The sequence below is a fragment of the Lathyrus oleraceus genome, chromosome 6 (assembly GCF_024323335.1).
Source record: "Lathyrus oleraceus cultivar Zhongwan6 chromosome 6, CAAS_Psat_ZW6_1.0, whole genome shotgun sequence".
Lineage (NCBI taxonomy): Eukaryota > Viridiplantae > Streptophyta > Magnoliopsida > Fabales > Fabaceae > Lathyrus > Lathyrus oleraceus.
In genome coordinates this window covers 149,114,134-149,138,549 of record NC_066584.1, presented here as the reverse complement: position 1 = coordinate 149,138,549, position 24,416 = coordinate 149,114,134, and positions in this window count along the sequence as shown.

Here is a 24,416-nt window from a genome sequence, read left to right as displayed (position 1 = left end):
ATTCTTTGAATCCAAGGCATTCCTTCTTCATGTGTCCTCCCTTTTTACATAAGTAACACTTTGCTTCTTTCTTGATATCACCTTGCGGTGGTATTTTGAATTTCCCTTTCTGATTGGCTTGTGACTTGTCAGTTTTGAAAGCTCTGTTCTTCCCTCGAGTGCTTGTCAGCAATGCACTCTCACTTTGTTCCATTACAAGCCTTTCTTCTTCTTGAACACACATGGTCGTTAATTCATTGATTGACCATTTGGCTTTATGTGTATTGTAGGAGATCTTGAAAGGCCCATACTCAGACGAAAGAGAGTTCAGAATATAGTGCACCAGGAAGGATTCAGACATATCAACCTCAAGTTTCTTAAGTTGAGCTGAAATGTCACACATTTACATTATGTGCTCACGCACACCTTTCACACCGGTGAGTCGGTAGGAGGAAAATTTCATAATTAATGTGCTTACCAAAGCCTTTTCAGAAGTGACGAACTGATCGTCAATGGCTTTCAGCAAATCACAAACATTCTCATGTTGATCGAGAGAACCACGTATTCCACCTGTGACCTTAGTCTTAATGAACATCACATTGAGCCGGTTGGATCTCTCCTACCGCTCATATAGTGCGATTACAGCTGGAGTACTTTCATCTGTAATTGCAGGTGGTTCGTCTTTCCTAATAGCATAATCTATGTCCATCCATCCTAGATGGAGGAGAATTCTTTCCTTCCACACCTTATAGTTATCTCATATGAGCTCGGGAATATCACATCGGATATCAGAAAAATTAGGAGGTTGAGAAGCTAAAAAGATAAACAAAATTGATGTCAAAATTTGAGGCATAAATATTATCCAAATTGTATGTATTATCAATATAAACATACCATGAAATAAATCTTGCAACATAAAAATTACATGTGGGCTAAATTTTAATGTAATAAGATTTTAAAAAAATTGCGATAGATTTTTCAACCTCACACTTTACGTGCATGATATAATTTTGTTTTTCTATCCAAAATTAATACTTTATGATAAAACTATCAAATTATGTACCAATTCATAATTCCGGTGGGCAAGTTATGAAAATATTTTGACATTTTATCCCAATTAATCATACAAATATAATAAAAATTCCTTTAGGATAAAATTCATTATACCACGTATAATTAATTACAATTTTATGTCTAATAATTTATGTGATCTCAAAACTTTTAAAAAATAATCTCAATTAATTTAAGGATGCTGTGGCTAATCCAAATTAATCAAAATTATAACGATCACTAGACATAGTTGTAGCGGTGTATTCGTCGCTATATGATTTATTGATTAAACCATAAGCAAAACATACAATGAATTCGAGTCGCCACCGCACTTTTATTTATCCAAAGGACTGGCCAAAAAGCGAACAAAAGCCTAAGAAGTTTTACGCATAGAAAACTAATAAAAAGATCAGAGAGTCTGGGTAAGGGGTAAATTACGCAATGGGAAGGTGTTAGGCACCCATCACGTCCTAGGTACTCCTAGGGAGCCCTTTTCACACTTGTTGTATAAGATTGTTATTTGTTATGAAATATTTATCGTGCAAACATGATTGGGATGATGGGAAAAGAATATACAATTTTATTATTTTTGTGTTCGAACGGATGAACACGTTGCCTACGTACCTTCCATCAAAGGTAAGGATCAAAACGCCGTAGTTCGGCTAAAAGATTTCCAAAAGTTAGTGGATTCAATTTTAAACACAAGCCCTAAGGTCTTACGTTATCCACGGGAGAAAACTCAACCTTATAAAACAACGAGTCCACCATGTGAGAAAAGCTTCAACTTGCTAGTGAGGGGTTAACCCTATAATAAGCAAGGAAGACTTACAATTCAATCAACTAAGGACAAATAGGTGAGGTTGACATCAACCAACTAGGATAAATCAAACCTATGGCTAATGTATGAAAACTTAACAAGAATGGACAAAGCCACAAAACAATTGAATGGGTGAAGTTAATTGATTATGAGTATTCACAAAAGGAGGGTCAAAGTATGATTAAGATTGATTCAAAAGAAGTATTATGAAATGGAGTTTGAAAAAGTCAAGGACTTGGGGTCTAGGTTTTTAATTTGAAAGCATGAAGATGTTTGCACAATATTTATCTCAAGTTTTGAAAGTAATGTGTGAAAAGGTTTAGGACAACATGGATGAATGGATGAAGATGGACTGTAAAACTTCCTAGAAAGTTCACCTCTTGAAATCATATAGGAGATGATTCAAGTGCGTCCTTTGGAATAGGCAATAAGCAATAATAAACAAGCAAAGCAAAAGATGAAAGTCAACAAAAGCGGATACCGGATGCCAATTACTGGACTTAAACCAATCTCCTAAAACAGAACTGGATATCAGAGGCCACTCTATGGACTTATACTAATCTCCTCAACAAAGAAATAAAAAGTGGATACCGGATGCCAATCTATCTGGACTTATACCAATCTCCAACAAAGCAAAACAAGACATTTGGATGTCAGATGCCAATCTATCTGGGCTTACTCTAACCTCCAACATATGATCATGGGAAAACAAATGCCAAATTACACGGACTTACAATTGCATCCTCGCATACAACAAACAAAAGCAAAACATGGATGTCAGATGCCAATCTATCTGGGCTTACTCTAACCTCCACAGTATGGTCCTAGGAACATAAATGCCACATCACAGGGACTTATAATTGCATCCTCACATACAGCAAACAAGAGCAAAGAAGATATGAGTGACCAATGAGGTCTTACACTCTATCCTTCCATATCATGGGAACAAAAGCCAATCTACATGGACTTACAATTGTCCTCAATGGGCAAACAACAAGGATATGTCACAAAGACAAATGAAATGATCATGCACTAATGAGCAATTAATGATGATAAATGCACAAAGCATGCAAGCAGACATGTACAAATGGATTAAGTAATCAATCAATCAAAGGTATTCAGCACACTCTATAACCAAACAATGAGGCTCATACAAAGGGTTAGGCATTGAAGCCAACTGGAATAGGGTTAATGGTGCTCTTAACCTTGACATTGAGAGCCAAGGTGAAGCAGATGAAAGGATATGAGGGGTGTGCCTCATGCTCTTATCCCTGGTCAGGGAGAGCTTTGAATATCAGAAGGTGTGGGAGTTCAGAAAGTAGGAACTCTCTCCACAAGTTAGACTCTATAGATCTTGGGCTTTTACTCACTATGCATCAACACAAGTAGTGTGAGCAAGGTGAGTGACTCACAGAATAGTAGGAGATAGGTTACATATCTCTTGGATTCTACCAATTTCCTTATTTAAAGGACTTTTCCTGCTTGGGACAAAAGTAAACAAGCACAGACATTGCCTCTTAAGGAGGACTTCAAACAGTTGCCTGGCCAAGTAACAGGCCAGGTCTTCCAGACTACATGAAGAATAAGAGATTCTACCTCAATGCAAATGCTATCAAGCAAAGCAATGCAAGTTCTCAAAGAACTATTAGCAACTAAAGGTACCTGAAATCAGTCAAACACAATTAGTATACCAGACACAAAGTTAAAACAAACAGCATAAGCCAACAGACAACACAGTCAAGCATATGTGCAAAGCACAAGCTCATAACAAGTGAGCTAAGCAACCTACAAAACAAACAAGTTAGTTTATGATAAACAATTAAACTCATTCAACTTGTATTGATCTCTTTGAAGCATTTGTTGCTCAACCTGAAAAACCAAGCTTAAACATGAGCAACAAGACCACTAGGACAAGCCTAGGGTCAAAAGGGGATAAAAAATTTAAAACAGCAAATGACAAGTGTCCAAAGTGATGTTCAAACAATCAAGAAACAAACCCAAGTGGTTTCACATTCATATCATTCATCATTATCATTTCACAAACAAATTAAGTCAAAGCATGTCATATAGAAACTCAAAGAAGTCAACAGAATTATTCAACTCAAATCCAATCACAAACATTTCCATAAATTCTCAAATAAATCATGATCAAACATCATCCATAACATGATAAGCCTACCAAATTTCAGCTCATTTGGATCAAAGGAAGTAGGTCAATGAAAATCAGAAAGTCAAATCAAGTTCAAGCATACTCATACAAAGCATCAAAACATGCACCAACTTCAATAAATCATAAAACAGTGACAACATATGAGAAATGAATGGGACTAAAACCATGACAAATCTTAAGATGTCTACTAATCACATGTCAAATGTCAAGTCCATCCAATAATGCATGAGAATTTCACAAATCATATACAAACATGTATCACAAAAAGTCAACAAATGACCAAACAGGGGAGAAAATTCCAATCAAATAGGAAATGCCATCAATAATTCCAGAAAAATTCACATGTAAACTAGACATCCACAAGTATGTTCAGACCAATTTGAGTTAAATAAGCATGGTAATTAAAATCATGAAGTTGGACATGAATGGTGTGACACAAATTGTCACACCCCTAATCAAAAAATCATATCTCCACAACCAGCAATGATAAATTTACAAACTCTACACCAAAATCACCATGAACATGTCTAGTTTAAGCACAAAATATTTGGGAAGCATTGGATAATGTATCATCATTTCACAATCAATTTGGCAAGACATACATAAAATGGACAACATGAACAAACCCTAGCACATTTTAAAATCCTCACATGCAAAAAATCTGGAAAAATTATCATAAAAAACTAGAGATCAAGAGGAGCAATCCACAAAAAATCCCATCAAAATTGGATTAAAATTGAAGCACTTATGATTTTTGAAAGATTGGCATATCAAATGAAATAAAAATTGCAAAATAAAATGGTTTAAATAAATAATGAAACCGGGAATGGCATTTTGGTAATATTTGGACTCACTAAGTGAAACGCTGCGTTTCACTTAGTGAGGTGGCATGCAGCGATTTGTTCATGGCAATGGAATAGTGATTCTTCATGCAAAACACAAACTCCAGCGACCAAACACGTTTTCTGGGTTGCAGCTAGGGTTTTGGTACTGTTCATCATCGTGATGAACAAATCTCCCAAATTTGGAATACAAGCATACCATTCAAAACATCTCAACATGCTCATCAATAATCTAACCTTAATTTTCGCTAACTCATGCTAACAAAAGAGAACTAAGCAAAAACAATATTCACATATGAAACTTCATGACAACATAACTCTCAAAATACTAAACCATTTGCCACGATTTAAAGCTCAATGTAATCAGCATGGAAAGGCCTTCATAAAGCATAGCATGATTTTAAGAATGGTGTGATTCGAGATTTTACCAGATTTGCAGAACAATGATGATTTGGTGGTTGTTTGGCTGTGTATGCACGAAACAGATGTCCAATGATGCTCCAGATGATGAATGTATGAGGAGTTTTAGCTCAACAAACCCTAAAAAAGCTCCAATCAAATTCTGCCATGGAAGAACTTTAATGTAACAGTGCTGGAAAGTGGCGCTGCACTTGTGATATGATGCTTCCAAATGCTCCAACAATGATGGTATATGATGGCACAAAGGATAAAAGCACGAGTTCTTTGAAGGTTTTTCAGAAAAAAGTTCAGATGAGGAAAAAGAGAGTTTGAGAGAAAATGGCTTTTTGATCTGTTTGGTGTATTGTGGCTAGGGCTTTTGCAGCAGAAAATGTAGCATATATACTCTGTTTAATGTCCTTAAGCTTGGTTAGTTATGTGGTAATTGCATTTAGCTCAAAATGAAGTGTTTTTACCAATTTTCTAAAACCACTCAAAAATGCATGGGGTGCATGTAAATGCACGAAAATGGGCCTTAGACAAACTCCAAATGTGATTTCTGAACATTTGCCAATGGTAAAATGTGTTGGAAATGGTTATTTTGAAAGTCAACTTTTTTACCTTTCCTTTTTAATTCAAGTCAACTAAAAAAATGTCATTTTGATTGGTTGATTTTTGGTAAAATGTGATGAAGGATTTGGATAGAGCACATCAAATATGACTTGTAGCAAAAAACCTCACTCAATTTGGCCAAATGGTTTGGAAGATATGGCACTTTGAAGTTCAAAAATGTTTGAGAATGATTTGATCATAACTTGCCAACCACACATGAGAAATGAGTGTTCTTGGACTTTTTGGAAATGGGTGAACAAGATATTCAACTTTCATGTTGGGCAAAAATTCATTTGAAGCTTGTATGATGATGTAATGATGAGGAGAAGAACTTTCCATTTTTGGCAAATTCCAATTACAGGTCAACTTTCTATTTTTGGAAATTTCTTGTCTGACTTCAAATTCTTCACTGTGGATGTTTAACATGTTATATGAGGCTTATATGGACATGAATGAGACCTCTCAGAGCAATTCCCACCATCAAATCACTGATTAAATGCACAGTTGACCACAGTTGACTTCAGTTGACTTTGCTAGGGTTTTGGTTGACTGAACCATGTTCTGATGAATTCCAAGCCCCTACCACTTGATATCTTGATCCAAAATGATGTCACAACTCATATGAACTCTTGATGAATGATCATGGTGCCCAAATTCTTCAAGAATGGCCACCATCTATCTCAATGACTGACTCTGACTGATTTGACCTAATTTGCTTCATCTGCAAGTAACATGGTTAGATGACAACATTTTTGTACTTTTGGTTGATAGACAGATGAAAAGCAATGATATACAAGTGCAATACATGCTTGGTGATCAAGAACCACACTCACAAGATAACCCACCCACTAGGAGGGAAGCAAAGGTGCACAAAGATCCTTGAGGCAATGATATGATATGATATGGGCCATGAGGGATCTTAGGGCCGAAATTAGGGTCTTACAGATGCCCCTATTTAAGGTCATTCTAGCCGGAGAAGTGAAGTTTAGAAATCTTCATCTCGACGCGGTAGAATGGGCTTAAATAACAGTAATGAGACAAATTTTGGTCCCTAAGAGACCTCATGATGCAAATGTATGTATGTAAAAGACACAAACTCTGTGGGGAATATGATTCACACAGAAGAAAAAGACGATCCATCGGAGTAATACACTCACCAGGAACAGAGACTCTACCAAGACTCTTGTTGGGGATAGTAAAAGAAAAAGAATGCGTGAGCAGGACACGACTTCAAGCTGGGGAAAACAAAACTGACACAGCGTGAACAAGACACGACTCTGATTAGGGTAACAGAAATCAGACTGGAGAACTCACTGGGGAGTGAAGGACTCACACTGGGGAAAAGAAAATTCCAAAGGAAAAACATCCAATGGAGAGACACAAGCTGACTCCTGGGAAAAAGCAAAAGAAAACTCCACTGAGGAAGCACCAAAGAATGAGATGTTACCGGTATAAGGGTAACAAATTCAGGAAGAATGAATATCTAAGACCGGTATAAGGGTGAGAGATATCAATCAACCACACATCTGAGAAAGACCTGAAAAAGGTATATAAACTCAGGCAAATCTGACTCCGCAGGGGGACCGAGGTCATAATAGGGAGCAGAAGGGAAGGAACACCAGGGATACCGAGGTATATAATAGGTGACCGACCAAAGCGTGAATTGGTATATATGCCAAAACACTCATCATCCGAAAGGAGGGCTTGAAAAAGCAAATCGACTTATAGGATGGACATCCGAATCCACAACGGGAAAACGAACCTTACTCAACTGGGGACACAAACCCAAAGAGTGCATGAGATATAATATCCATTACCGGCAGACCGTGGATAAGAATACTCGCATGAGATATATTATCTATTACCGTCAGAACGTAGATAATACACTCGCATGGTAAGAAACACCAGAGATACCGAAGCATATAATAGGTGATCTACCGAACACGTGAATTGGTATATATGCCAAAACACTCATCATCCGAAACACAAACTGGTTTAAGGATGGATATTCGATTCTGCAAAGAATACGAATCTTGCTCAGCTGGGGAAAATCAACAAAGGATTCCAACTAAAGAGCGCATGAGACATATTATTCATTACCGGCAGACCGTGAATAATATACTCGAAAGGAAAAGACACCAGAGATACCGAAGTATATAATAGGTGACTAACCAAAAAGAGAGACAATCGATACCAAGCATCCGGGTAAACGAAAGACAACTCAAAGGGATAAATTGCAAGCATCCGGCAATTATCCAACAACAAAGAACATTCGACTCCGCAAAGGGAAGTAACGAATCTTACTCGATCAGGGAAACACAAAAGGCTTCGATTGAAGAGTGCATGAGATATATTATTCATTACCGGCATACCGTGAATAACATACTCGCATGGAAGATTATCCACAACCGGTTACTGAGTTAATAAAGGATAAATCAACCGAAAAGAAAGGTATCGGGATACCAAACTAGGTATATAATGATGACCAATCAAAAGGAGCAAAAGACATTACCAACAAGAGGGTAAATGAAAGGCGATCTGCTGAGGATTCACTGGTGAAAATCAATGATCCGGGGATGAATTGCATAAACAACAATTATCCACAACGACAAGCTGGGGATATATTGATGACAATCAACTATCCGGGGAACCCAATCACTGACAAACGGTGAAGGGACCCGCTGGGGATAAAATTGCAAGCATCCGGCAATTATCCAACTGTACCACAAGGCACAAACTCCGCTGGGGAGAAAGAATCAACAAACTGGGATTTGCAACTACCGAATACGGGGTAGAAGACCACAGACTCAACTGGGGATAGAAATCACCACAGGGAGACACCAACTCTGTTAGGGATAAAACCACAACAACAGAAATCCACTTACAACCAGGACGAACCACAAAGGTTCTCCCTGTTAGGGAAAAAGAGATAGGACTTACAACTACCGAATACGGGGTAATAGCCATACTCTGGTGGGGATAAATAAGTATTAGGGTTTACATCTACCGAATAAGGAGTAGAAAACCAAAAACTCTGCGTGGGGATAGAACAAATCACAAATCCGCACGGGAAACCAAAAATAAGGTTTATAACAAATCACAAACTCTGTTGGAGAGTAAGAAACAGGATTTACGACTACCGACTACTAGGTAGACAACCAAAAATTCTTGCCGAGGAATAAAAGGTATATAACCACCAATTCCGCTGAAAGGGCAAAGAAAATAGGACTTACAACTACCGGTATAAGGGTAGAGGCCCGAAAAAACTCCGTTGGGGAACAACCCACTGGGAAGCACAAGACAGTTGACAAAACGCCAATTCGGGAATAATCCGAAAAGACAGACTTGAATCAAGAGACGTCCTAATGAGGATATAACTCAAATAGGAAAATCCAATCCCAATATATATGTTGGGAGGAAACGGAAGAAACCGTCATCCACGAGGATATATCTCAGTGGGGAACTGCAGAAGGACAGACAAAAGACACTTTCTGCTTACGGGGCTGACTCTATATGGAGAGATTTAACACCCGACATCTGTTAGGGAGATCTATTAGGGATCTGCACCACCAACAGGAGACAACAAACAAAAGATAAATGGCAAAAAATGCAATATGAATATCTGAATGTTTATGAATATGCATGAATATGCGTGATTTATGTTTGATGAATGCTGACAAAACAGGCATATCTAACACAAACAGGTTCAGGAATCAAACGCCCGGTATTATACTTCCAGGGGAAAAACCAACTGGAAAGTCAATCTGCGGAGATCTACATGCTATAAAGCATAGATCTGCGGGTACTGTTGGGAAAGCAGAGGATCAGAGATATCCGATAACACCAAATCTCTGAGTGATGGATCAGCAAACAACCCAACCAAGGTACAGAAAGTCACAACGGGCAAAGCAGCCACCAAGACGACTCCGTAGGGGAACAAGAGAAAATCTCGAAGATCCGCAGGGGATCTCAGCATCAACTGAGAAACAAAGAGCTTTGCAACTCCAAACAACTCCGGGGGATAACCCACTGAAGGAGAACAACATCCAAGTAGAATCCAACTGCATAAGCAACTCTACTGGGGAAAACTGCTGATGGAGAAAATTGAGTCCTCAACAACACTCTACTTGCAACTATGTTGGGGAACAACCCCATCACAAGATCTGAAACAAGAAGATACAACCAAACCAAGAATATGAACCAAATGTCTTACCTGTTGGAGATCATGCTACCCTTGGGAGAGCACTGAGATATTCTTGAGTATCCTTTCAACCTTATGAATATTCACTTTGTTTAAAACAACAATTTTGAAAAATTTGATTTGTTTAAAAACAATGATATTTTATCAATTAAAACATGCAAAACATTTGTTGAATTGAAACAAATAAGAGTGCAAATAATTGGATAAAAAGCTCAAATTGATTTGATGGAATGGTAGCCTGCAAATGGCAAGACTCCATAGATCTGTACAAATTTGAAATCAGTGATATATATTGGAAGAGGGCTACATTGAACATAATGATCCTTTCTCTACCAATTTGAATCTCGATGTATTCGAAGCTTCAGTTTGACGACGAATTGAGAATCTTCTGACGAAATGACAGCCGGTGAAACAGAAAGTCTTGTCAGGATGCAGTTACTTGCCAAATCCCTAATTTTTGCCTAGATTGCCCCAGGGTGAGGCACTCAATCTAGCGGGATGCAAATATTCTTTTTTTTTCAAGTCTCTAATTTTTGCCTGGATTACCCTTGCGGGTTCTCCACCGAGACGCTCATTTTTGCCTAAGCCGCCCTTTCGGGTTTTCAACTTAGCGAGCTATTCTGTTTTTTTTCATTTGCATATACCTTTTTTTTTTTTTAGGCAAAGTATTTCTTGACTGCATCTGAATTCACAGGACGAGTGAAATCCTCCCCATCCATTGTTGTAAGCATCAAAGCTCCGCCTGAAAAGGCTCTCTTAACAACATATGGACCCTCGTAGTTTGGAGTCCACTTGCCCCTGGAATCGGGCGCGAAAGACAAAACTTTCTTGAGCACGAGGTCACCTTCTCGGAACACACGAGGCTTGACCTTCTTATCGAATGCTTTCTTCATTATTTGCTGATATAACTGACCATGACACATGGCAGTTAACCGCTTCTCTTCAATCAAATTCAATTGGTCATAACGACTCTGAATCCATTCAGCATCAGTCAACTTGGCTTCTATCAAGACTCTCATTGATGGGATCTCCACCTCTACTGGGAGAACAGCTTCCATGCCATAAACAAGAGAGAAAGGGGTTGCCCCTGTTGAAGTGCGTACAGACGTACGATATCCATGCAAAGCAAACGGCAGCATGTCATGCCAGTCTTTGTACGTGACAGTCATCTTCTGGATAATCTTCTTGATATTCTTATTAGCAGCTTCAACAACCCCATTCATCTTAGGTCTGTAGGGAGAGGAATTATGGTGTGCAATCTTGAATTCAGCGCATAACTCATCCATCATTTTATTATTCAGATTAGATCCATTATCAGTAATGATCCTTTCTGACACACCATAACGGAAAATCAGCTGGTTCTTGATAAACTTCACAACCACCTGCCTGGTTACATTTGCATACGAAGCGGCTTCAACCCATTTGGTGAAGTAATCAATTGCTACGAGAATAAACCTGTGTCCGTTGGACGCTTTCGGCTCAATCATGCCGATCATGTCGATTCCCCACATGGAGAAAGGCCATGGTGATGAAATCACATTCAAAAGTGTCGGAGGAATATGAATCTTATCCGCGTAAATTTGACACTTGTGACATTTCTTCACATACTTGCAACAGTCAGACTCCATTGTCAGCCAATAGTAGCCTGCTCTCAACATCTTCTTAGCCATGGCATGGCCATTGGAATGAGTACCAAATGAACCCTTATGGACCTCAGTCATCAACAGGTTTGCTTCGTGTCTATCCACGCATCTGAGCAAAACCATATCAAAATTTCTCTTATACAACACTTCACCACTGAGGTAGAAACTGCCTGACAACCTTCTCAAAGTTTTCCTATCTTTCACAGATGCCCCAGGCGGGTAGACCTGGTTCTGGAGGAAATTCTTGATATCAAAATACCAAGGCTTGTCATCTTTCACTTCTTCGATTGCAAATATGTGAGCTGGTCTGTCCAAGCGCATCACAGTAATATTGGGGACATCATTCCACCATCTGACTACAATCATGGAAGCAAGCGTAGCAAGAGCATCTGCCATCCGATTATCTTCTCGAGGAATGTGATAAAATTCAACTTCTGTGAAGAATGTTGAAATTCTCCTTGCATAATCTCTGTATGGGATGAGACCAGGTTGATTCGTCTCCCATTCTCCCTTGATCTGATTGACAACCAGGGCCGAATCACCATACACATCAAGATACTTGATCCTCAAATCAATGCATTCTTCAAGTCCCATAATACAGGCTTCATACTCCGCCATATTATTCGTGCATTTGAAAGTTAGCCTTGCTGTAAACGGAATGTGTGAACCTTGAGGAGTAATGATCACTGCCCCAATTCCATTTCCATATTGATTAACAGCGCCATCAAACACCATCGTCCATCTGGAACCAGGTTCCGGACCTTCATCAAGTGTAGGCTCGTCGCAATCTTTCATCTTCAAATACAGAATCTCCTCATCCGGGAAGTCATACTGAACAGACAGATGAACTTCGATCGGCTGGTTCGCTAAATGGTCAGCCAAGATACTACCTTTGATAGCTTTTTGAGCTCCATATTCAATATCATACTAAGACAACAACATCTGCCAACGGGCAATCCTCCCAGTTAAAGCAGGCTTCTCGAAGATATACTTAATCGGATCCATTCTGGATATCAACCAAGTTGTATGATTAATCATGTACTGGCGCAAACGCTTAGCAGCCCAAGCCAAAGCACAGCACATCTTCTCAAGCATAGAGTACCAAGACTCACAATCAGTAAACTTCTTACTGAGGTAGTATATAGCAAATTCCTTCTTCCCTGATTCATCTTGTTGACCGAGTACACAACCCATCGAGTCTTCAAGAACTGTCAAATACATAATCAGAGGTCTTCCTTCCACAGGCGAAGACAAAATCGGAGGTTCAGACAGATAATCTTTGATACTTTCGAAAGCTTTCTGGCAGTCCTCGGTCCAATCATGAGACTGATCTTTCCGGAGGAGCTTGAATATCGGCGCACATGTGGCAGTCATGTGGGATATAAATCTGGAAATGTAGTTCAAGCGGCCAAGAAAACCTCGGACTTGCTTCTCAGTCTTGGGTGCAGGCATCTCTTGTATTGCTTTGACCTTTGCAGGATCGACCTCAATACCTCTTTCGCTTACAACAAAACCCAACAACTTGCCGGAACGGACTCCAAATGTACATTTGTTCGGATTCAGGCGGAGTTTAAACTTCCTCAAACGCTGAAAAAGCTTCAACAAATGCTCGACATGCTCAACTTCCGTTCGGGACTTAGCAATCATATCATCAACATAGACTTCTATCTCCTTGTGCATCATATCATGAAACAAGGTAGTCATAGCTCGTTGATACGTGGCTCCGACGTTCTTCAAACCGAAGGGCATCACTCGATAACAGAATGTTCCCCAAGGTGTGATGAAAAATTGGGAGATGGCGTTGGATCATTATGTTCAATGGGTTTTAGGATCAACCTGCATAATGATTTTGGTTAATGAAAAACTTTAGAATTTAAACAAGCAAATCATTATGCAGATGAAAAATGAGATTGCTTTTATTCTTGTTTTTATGGGTTTTTTTTTGTGATCACTGATTTCATGCAAAAAAGCAAAAAGTGAAAACAAAGGAAAAACAAATGTTTAACAATGCATTAATTGAATGAAAACATCATTGTATATATGCTTTGCCAACAATGTCATCACTTCTCCTTTTGGCATGGGAGAAGGGTTTTAAACAAGGTGAACAATTACTCTGATCTATGGATGACCGTAGGAACATCTACAGCGACCCAATTGTGGCAGACACCACCAGGAATAACAAACTTGTTCACATCTTCTGCATCCTCTTCCAAGATAGCAGCAGCTTCCTCTTCAGGTTGATCATCATGGATGAATCCTCCACTTGTGAACAAACCTTGCTCATTACATGCCCCAGAACAGTAGCCAATGCCAGCCCGGGATCTATTGTCTTCAAGTTCAATCACCTTCCCTAATCCAGCAACTGCACCACATTCAATGGCCAGCTTCGCATCACGGTAAGAAGTGAATGAAGGAGACTTCTTCTCGATTGGTTCATCAATAGATAAAGCTTGGAACTGAGTTCCAACTTCATCCTCAACGTCAATGTACGAGAAAGAAGACAGATGGCTAACCAAGAGAGCCTTTTCTCCCCCTACTACGACCAGTTTCTTGTTCTTGACAAATTTCAACTTCTGGTGTAGGGTGGATGTCACGGCGCCAGCCTCGTGAATCCATGGTCTGCCCAAGAGACAGCTATAAGATGGGTGGATATCCATTACCTGGAAGGTAACTTGGAAATCACTTGGTCCAATTTTGATTGGGAGATCAACTTCCCCAATCACAGTCTTACGCGACCCATCGAATGCCTTCGCAACAACACCACTCTGCCTCATAGGAGGACCTTGATATGACAATCTGGAGAGTGTGGTCTTTGGCAATACATTTAAAGAAGATCCAGTGTCCACCAGCACATTGGACATTGCATCAGATTTGCAATTCATGGAGATATGTAAAGCCATGTTGTGGTCTCTTCCCTCCTCAGGGAGATCAGCGTCACAAAAGCTCAAAGTGTTGCAAGCGGTAATGTTTGCAACAATACTATCAAATTGCTCAAGGGTGACGTCGTGATCAACATACGCCAGATCCAAGACTTTCTGCAGAGCCTCCCTATGGGGTTCTGAATTCAGCAGCAGAGAAAGAATGGAAATCTTGGATGGCGTTTGTAGAAGCTGGTCTACAATGTTGTACTCACTCTTTCTGATGAGCCTCAGCATCTCATCAGATTCTTCATCTACAATGCCACTCGGGCCGACTGAAGAAACGGGAGTTTTTTGTACAGAGGAGGATGGTTCGGCAACATCACGTGCCTGATTCTGAACATTCACAGCTGTCCCAACCGGACGCTCAACAGTATCAGAAGCAACAGGAGCTTTGGCAGGTGCGGAAAACACACGACCACTTCGGGTCAAGCCACTTACATCAGCGACGTTGGTCACAGAAGTTGAAGGCAAAGGCACTTCTACCCCATCTTGCACAGCAACAGGGTTGTATCTGAATGGTACAGCCTTATCAGATGAATAGGGCACAGGGCCTGCCGGTTTAATGACCAAGGAAGGGGAAACCTTCGGCTTGCTGCTATTGTAACGAATAACAACAGGCTCGGGCAGCTTGAACACTGGAGATATAACATTAACTTCAGGCTCGTCTTCATCAACATTGCGATTCTGCAGAATCTCAATGGTACCCTCATTCAACAACTTTTGAAGTTCTCTTCGTACCTGGTCGCAACCCAAGCGGTTAACCGAGCAGACGCGGCACTTGTCGTGGTTATGCTCCAAGTAGCTGTACTAACACAGCAAACGATGTAATTCAACCAAAGACTGCCTAATGTGGCTCACAAATCTGACCTTGTACTTCCCAAGGCATTCCTGAATCATATTAACAGACTTCCCATGCGCAGGCAATGGGTTCTTGGTGACATTCGGGCCTGAATCTTCAAAACTCAAGATTCCACATCTCATAAGGTCTTGAACCTTAGTCTTGAGTGGGAAGCAGTTCTCGATGTTATGGCCAGGGGCACCGGAATGGTAGACACAATGCTGATCCGGTTTATACCACCATTGTGGGTTTGCAGGAATGGCAGGGGGATCCCTGGGAGAAACCAATTTCCTTTCCAATAAGGAAGGATAAAGCTCTGCATATGACATTGGGATAGGATCGAAGCTGATCTTTTTCCGATCATAACTCAAGTTGGCTTGATTGGTTGTACTGCCACGAGGCTGATAAGCCTGTTGCTGTGGACGTTGTTGTTGCTGATACTGAGGCTGTTGATATTGTTGCTGATGCTGATATTGCTGATGTTGCTGAGCATTGTCTTTGAAGACAGGTGCTATATGAGCCACCTGGTGCTGATGTCCGGCACGGCATGCAGGCTTCCTCTGAACAGAGGGTCTTCTGTGCTTGGGATGGGATTGCACAACATGTGCTTCCCCATCTTTCCTCTTAAACGCCCCATATCGTTTAGAGGAAGAGCTCTCATCCTTCGCCAATCGTCCTTCACGGACACCTTCTTCGAGACGCATCCCCATGTTCACCATCTCGGTGAAATCAGAGGGAGCGCTTGCTACCATCCGCTCATAGTAGAATGAGCCAAGAGTCTTCAAAAAGATCTTGGTCATTTCTTTCTCCTCCAGCGGTGGAGTAATATGAGCTGCCAGCTCTCACCATCTCTGGGCGTACTCCTTGAACGTTTCCTTGTCCTTCTGCGACATGGACCTGAGTTGATCTCGGTCAGGTGCCATATCGACGTTATACTTGTACTACTTGACGAAGGCTTCGCCAAGGTCATTGAAGGATCTGATATTGGCACTGTCCAAGCTCATGTACCATCTGAGCGTCGCACCAGACAGACTGTCTTGGAAATAATGAATCAAAAGCTGATCATTATCAGTCTGGGTAGACATCTTCCTGGCGTACATGACCAGGTGAGCAAGTGGACAGGTGTTCCCTTTGTACTTTTCAAAGTCAGGTACTTTGAATTTGATCGGTATCTTCACACCGGGAACAAGACAGAGCTCGGCAGCAGACTTGCCGAAGAGATCTTTACCTCGAAGGGTCTTCAATTCCTTTCTCAGCTCGAGGAATTGGTCGTTCATGGCATCCATCTTTTCATAAACGTTCGGGCCCTCAGACGGCTCGGAGTGATAGATGGTGTCGTCTACCCTTGACATGGTATGCACGACAGGAGGAGCAGCAACAGGGACCGGGCTAGATGCCGGCATATGAACGAAAGTCGGAGCGGGCCGATCAGGCATAAAACCTGGAGGCATTCCCCAAGGGAACCCGGCTGGCATAGCATTGGGCACTTGAGCACTGGTTGGCATAGTTGAAGTGGAGACTTCGGAAATAACCGTCCTTTGGACAGGAGTTGCAGGCTGTTGAGCAGGTTGATTTTGAGCAGCAAGGAGTTGCTCCATCAAAGCGCCAAGTCTGGCGACCTCTTCTTTCAATTCTCTGTTCTCTTGTTCTAGTTGCTCCATGACTCTTGCAGAATTGACTCGCGTATAATACTGGTGAGTCAGCTTGTCTTCAAAATAAATGAAGAACACAGAGTTAGGACAAGAAGACCAGAAACAAAGGGTACCTGGTTATGCAAAAATGATGCATGAAATGCTTGTGCAGATGCTTTGTTTATTTTCAAGGAACCCTTAGGGTATTATTTGCAATATTTTTGAATAGTTAAAGCATTTTAATTTTTCATGGAAAATTTTCATTCAATATATCGAGACAAAGAAGTATAGCATTTTTTAATCATTACAAAGAGAAAAGGGAAATAAACATCCTATGGATCCTTAGAAGCTCGGGATGCTGGAAGACGAGAAGTACACAGCTTCTTGATCTCTCTCTCATAGGCAGCTTCCATATTTGCTTTCTCCTTTGCAAGTCGATCATACCTCCTCTTCCAGAATTTGGAAGACTGAGGAAGCAGAGAAGTCCAAGTGTCGTTCGGGTCGTCGATCACTCGATGCTCGAGGAACTCAATCATAGCGTCCTTCTCCTTAAGCTGCTGAAGCAATTCTTCTTTTTCACGGATCCAAGCACGCGAAAGGTCTTCTTCTCTCAACTCCTCTACACGTTGGGTAGGGAGGGTTGAAGGCCCAGCCACATCGAACGGTGTAGGTCTCGGATGATCATACGGCATCAAGTAGACGGCAGCTCTCTGTCTGACCCAGGAGGTGTATGGTTCCAAAGCAATGCAGTTCTTTGGACCCAACTCGTTCCTACTCTTCTTGTGAATACTGCGCCAAGCACGGACAAATCTGGCTTTCAGGCCTTGGGGATCTTTACCCTCCTGGAAGAACACGCCTTCTAACAGAACGTTATGGGGTTTATCCTTCAGGGGGAACCCAAGCTGACGTCGTGTGAGAATGGGATTGTAGCTGATCCCACCACATGTGCCAAGAAGAGGCACATTAGGGAATTCACCACAATAGTCAATGATCTGAACGGTATCATACACGCGATCATACCAAGTGATATCATCATTGGTGAGAGACATGAGTCTTTGAGACCACCGTAGACATCCCTTGTTCTCCTTAAAAGCAACTGTCTGCGGCAAGTGCGAAATAAACCACTTGTACAGCAGGGGTAGACAGCAGACAATAACTCCTCCACCCTTTGCGTTCCTCAAATGCAAAGAGACATAGGCATCGCCCAACAAAGTCGGAACGGGATTAAGAACTGAGAAGATCCTAATGGCGTTCATGTCCACGAACTTGTCGAAGTTGGGAAACAACACCAACCCATAGATGAGCAGCACAAACAAAGCCTCAAAGGCATCCTCACTCATGGCCTTCCCATAAAAGGTAGCTTGGGCAATGAGGAACTCGGAAGGAAAACCCTGAATTCCGCCTTTGGTAGTCAGATTAGCCCTAATCAAATCTTCATCTATGTGGAACAAGCTGGCAATCTCTCGAGCAGTCGGAATACTCTCTAGGCCACTGAACGACACTTGATCCAGAATCGGAATCCCAATGAGATGAGAATACTCCTCCAAGGTTGGCAGCAACTGGAAGTCCGGAAATAAGAAGCAGTGATACAACGGATCATAAAACTGAGCCAGAGTACTCATCAGCCCTTCATCAACCTGAGTAGTCAGCAGAGGTAGAAGCTTCCCATATCGAGCTTTGAAACCCAAGGGATCTAATACATAAGATGTCAGATTCCTTAACTCTTTTACATCGGGCTGTCTAAAGCTGTACTTTTTTGTATGCCTTTTTGGTCTTTCCATGTCTGAAAATTTTGCAAATAAACCCTTTAAGTTCCTTGAAAATTTTCTCTTTTCTGATGACATGAGGTGCAGATGAATGAATGAATGCATGAACGCAACAATCACACTCAAGGATCAAACAAGTCACACCAAACAAAGGTCATGGGAAAGCTCATTGTATCCCTAATATCAATCATCCATTTTGGTGGATTTAGGTTTTCACCTTATCGACACCCAAGTTCCATTGATATTAACGGTACATGAACCGGCTCTAACATCCTTAATATCAACCATCCTTTTTGGGGGATTTAGTTTTTTTTTACACCTGATCAACACCCAGGTTCCATTGATATTAAGGTTGTCTGAACGACTCAACCACGAATCACGGGTTTGTTGAGAGTCACGAGCATGGAGTCTTGGTTAAGAACCACCCAAAGGGAGTGTACTAGGGTTTAACCTGCCAGACATGTTCTACCAGAGGTTCCCATAATCATCGTTCCATCTTTCGAATATTATCGGAGGAACAAATACTCGTATTCCAAAAATATTCTCAAGAGAAACTCTTATGAGTTAGTATCGCGTAACAATCGCATCAGAACTTACATCTGAACGACCTCCGCACTACGTTCCTAAAAATAGGCCAAGATGGGTTTGGTAAACTACGGTCCTTGGCTTCTGCGGCACATGATTGAAAGAATAATGCCTAACCACAAATAACTTGTGTGACATTATTAATCCAACATGACCTCCACCAAGTGAATGGGCTCGCAAGTCAACTGGCTAAGGAATACTCCACACCAGTCAACGAGACTATGCCATTCTCCTATCCTAGAGTGCACTCGAATTCGGGTATAGAACTCATCTCACAGATCACCAAAGCAAACAGCAATTGTATATCAAGCAATTCAAACATTACAATCAATACAGTTATCCCAAATGGTACAAAAATATGTCATATAACAAATAACAATATATCACACAACAAGGGTGAAAAGTAGGCAATACCACCAAGGATGTTGTTTGATCCCCAGCAGAGTCGCCACTTTTCTGTAGCGGTGTATTCATCGCTATATGATTTATTGATTAAACCATAAGCAAAGCATACAATGAATCCGAGTCGCCACCGCACTTTTATTTATCCAAAGGATTGGCCAAAAAGCGAACAAAAGCCTAAGAAGTTTTACGCGTAGAAAACTAATAAAAAGATCAGAGAGTCTGGGTAAGGGGTAAATTACGCAATGGGAAGGTGTTAGGCACCCATCACGTCCTAGGTACTCCTAGGGAGCCCTTTTCACACTTGTTGTATAAGATTGTTATTTGTTATGAAATATTTATTGTGCAAACATGATTGGGATGATGAGAAAAGAATATACAATTTTATTGTTTTTGTGTTCGAACGGATGAACCCGTTGCCTACGTACCTTCCATCAAAGGTAAGGATCAAAACGCCGTAGTTCGGCTAAAAGATTTCCAAAAGTTAGTGGATTCAATTTTAAACACAAGCCCTAAGGTCTTACGTTATCCACGGGAGAAAACTCAACCTTATAAAACAACGAGTCCACCATGTGAGAAAAGCTTCAACTTGCTAGTGAGGGGTTAACCCTATAATAAGCAAGGAAGACTTACAATTCAATCAACTAAGGACAAATAGGTGAGATTGACATCAACCAACTAGGATAAATCAAACCTATGGCTAATGTATGAAAACTTAACAAGAATGGACAAAGCCACAAAACAATTGAATGGGTGAAGTTAATTGATTATGAGTATTCACAAAAGGAGGGTCAAAGTATGATTAAGATTGATTCAAAAGAAGTATTATGAAATGGAGTTTGAAAAAGTCAAGGACTTGGGGTCCAGGTTTTTAATTTGAAAGCATGAAGATGTTTGCACAATATTTATCTCAAGTTTTGAAAGTAATGTGTGAAAAGGTTTAGGACAACATGGATGAATGGATGAAGATGGAGTGTAAAACTTCCTAGAAAGTTTACCTCTTGAAATCATATAGGAGATGATTCAAGTGCGTCCTTTGGAATAGGCAATGAGCAATAATAAACAAGCAAAGCAAAAGATGAAAGTCAACAAAAGCGGATACCGGATGCCAATTACTGGACTTAAACCAATCTCCTAAAACAGAACTGGATATCAGAGGCCACTCTATGGACTTATACTAATCTCCTCAACAAAGAAATAAAAAGTGGATACTGGATGCCAATCTATCTGGACTTATACCAATCTCCAACAAAGCAAAACAAGACATTTGGATGTCAGATGCCAATCTATCTGGGCTTACTCTAACCTCCAACATATGATCATGGGAAAACAAATGCCAAATTACACGGACTTACAATTGCATCCTCGCATACAACAAACAAAAGCAAAACATGGATGTCAGATGCCAATCTATCTGGGCTTACTCTAACCTCCACAGTATGGTCCTAGGAACACATGCCACATCACAGGGACTTATAATTGCATCCTCACATACAGCAAACAAGAGCAAAGAAGATATGAGTGACCAATGAGGTCTTACACTCTATCCTTCCATATCATAGGAACAAAAGCCAATCTACATGGACTTACAATTCTCCTCAATGGGCAAACAACAAAGATATGTCACAAAGACAAATGAAATGATCATGCACTAATGAGCAATTAATGATGATAAATGCACAAAGCATGCAAGCAGACATGTACAAATGGATTAAGTAATCAATCAATCAAAGGCATTCAGCACACTCTATAACCAAACAATGAGGCTCATACAAAGGGTTAGGCATTGAAGCCAACTGGAATAGGGTTAATGGTGCTCTTAACCTTGACATTGAGAGCCAAGGTGAAGCAGATGAAAGGATATGAGGGGTGTGCCTCATGCTTTTATCCCTGGTTAGGGAGAGCTTTGAATATCAGAAGGTGTGGGAGTTCAGAAAGTAGGAACTCTCTCCACAAGTTAGACTCTATAGATCTTGGGCTTTTACTCACTATGCATCAACACAAGTAGTGTGAGCAAGGTGAGTGACTCACGGAATAGTAGGAGATAGGTTACATATCTCTTGGATTCTACCAATTGCCTTATTTAAAGGACTTTTCCTGCTTGGGACAAAAGTAAACAAGCACAGACATTGCCTCTTAAGGAGGACTTCAGACAGTTGCCTGGCCAAGTAACAGGCCAGGTCTTCCAGACTACATGAAGAATAAGAGATTCTACCTCAATGCAAATGCTATCAAGCAAAGCAATGCAAGTTCTCAAAGAACTATTAGCAACTAAAGGTACCTGAAATCAGTCAAACACAATTAGTATACCAGACACAAAGTTAAAACAAACAGCATAAGCCAACAGACAACACAGTCAAGCATATGTGCAAAGCACAAGCTCATAACAAGTGAGCTAAGCAACCTACAAAACAAACAAGTTAGTTTATGATAAACAATCAAACTCATTCAAATTTTATTGATCTCTTTGAAGCATTTGTTGCTCAACCTGAAAAACCAAGCTTAAACATGAGCAACAAGACCACTAGGACAAGCCTAGGGTCAAAAGGGGATAAAAAATTTAAAACAGCAAATGACAAGTTTCCAAAGTGATGTTCAAACAATCAAAAAACAAACCCAAGTGGTTTCACATTCATATCATTCATCATTATCATTTCACAAACAAATTAAGTCAAAGCATGTCATATAGAAACTCAAAGAAGTCAACAGAATGATTCAACTCAAATCCAATCACAAACATTTCCATAAATTCTCAAATAAATCATGATCAAACATCATCCATAACATGACAAGCATACCAAATTTCAGCTCATTTGGATCAAAGGAAGTAGGTCAATGAAAATCAGAAAGTCAAAGCAAGTACAAGCATACTCATACAAAGCATCAAAACATGCACCAAATTCAATAAATCATAAAACAGTGACAACATATTAGAAATGAATAGGACTAAAACCATGACAAAGCTTAAGATGTCTACTAATCACATGTCAAATTTCAAGTCCATCCAATAATGCATGAGAATTTCACAAATCATATACAAACATGTATCACAAAAAGTCAACAAATGACCAAACAGGGGAGAAAATTCCAATCAAATAGGAAATGCCATCAATAATTCCAGAAAAATTGACATGTAAACTAGACATCCACAAGTATGTTCAGGCAAAAATTCAGACCAATTTGAGTTCGATAAGCATGGTAATTAAAATCATGAAGTTGGACATGAATGGTGTGACACAAATTGTCACACCCCTAATCAAAAAATCATATCTCCACAACCAGCAATGATAAATTTAGAAAATCTACACCAAAATCACCATGAATATGTCTAGTTTAAGCACAAAAAATTTGGGAAGCATTGGATAATGTATCATCATTTCACAATCAATTTGGCAAGACATACATAAAATGGACAACATGAACAAACCCTAGCACATTTTAAAATCCTCACATGCAAAAAATCTGGAAAAATTATCATAAAAAACTAGAGATCAAGAGGAGAAATCCACAAAAAATCCCATCAAAATTGGATTAAAATTGAAGCACTTATGATTTTTGAAAGATTGGCATATCAAATGAAATAAAAATTGCAAAATAAAATGGTTTAAATAAATAATGAAACCGGAAATGGCATTTTGGTAATATTTGGACTCACTAAGTGAAACGCTGCGTTTCACTTAGTGAGGTGGCATGCAGCGATTTTTTCATGGCAATGGAATAGTGATTCTTCATGCAAAACACAAACTCCAGCGACCAAACACGTTTTCTGGGTTGCAGCTAGGGTTTTGGGTACTGTTCATCACCGTGATGAACAAATCTCCCAGATTTGGAATACAAGCATACCATTCAAAACATCTCAACATGCTCATCAATAATCTAACCTTAATTTTCGCTAACTCATGCTAACAAAAGAGAACTAAGCAAAAACAATATTCACATATGAAACTTCATGACAACATAACTCTCAAAATACTCAACCATTTGCCACGATTTAAAGCTCAATGTAATCAGCATGGAAAGGCCTTCATAAAGCATAGCATGATTTTAAGAATGGTGTGATTCGAGATTTTACCAGATTTGCAGAACAATGATGATTTGGTGGTTGTTTGGCTGTGTATGCACGAAACAGATGTCCAATGATGCTCCAGATGATGAATGTATGAGGAGTTTTAGCTCAACAAACCCTAAAAAAGCTCCAATCAAATTCTGCCATGGAAGAACTTCAATGTAACAGTGCTGGAAAGTGGCGCTGCAATTGTGATATGATGCTTCCAAATGCTCCAACAATGATGGTATATGATGGCACAAAGGATAAAAGCACGAGTTCTTTGAAGGTTTTTCAGAAAAAAGTTCAGATGAGGAAAAAGAGAGTTTGAGATAAAATGGCTTTTTGATCTGTTTGGTGTATTGTGGCTAGGGCTTTTGCAGCAGAAAATGTAGCATATATACTCTGTTTAATGTCCTTAAGCTTGGTTAGTTATGTGGTAATTGCATTTAGCTCAAAATGAAGTGTTTTTACCAATTTTCTAAAACCACTCAAAAATGCATGGGGTGCATGTA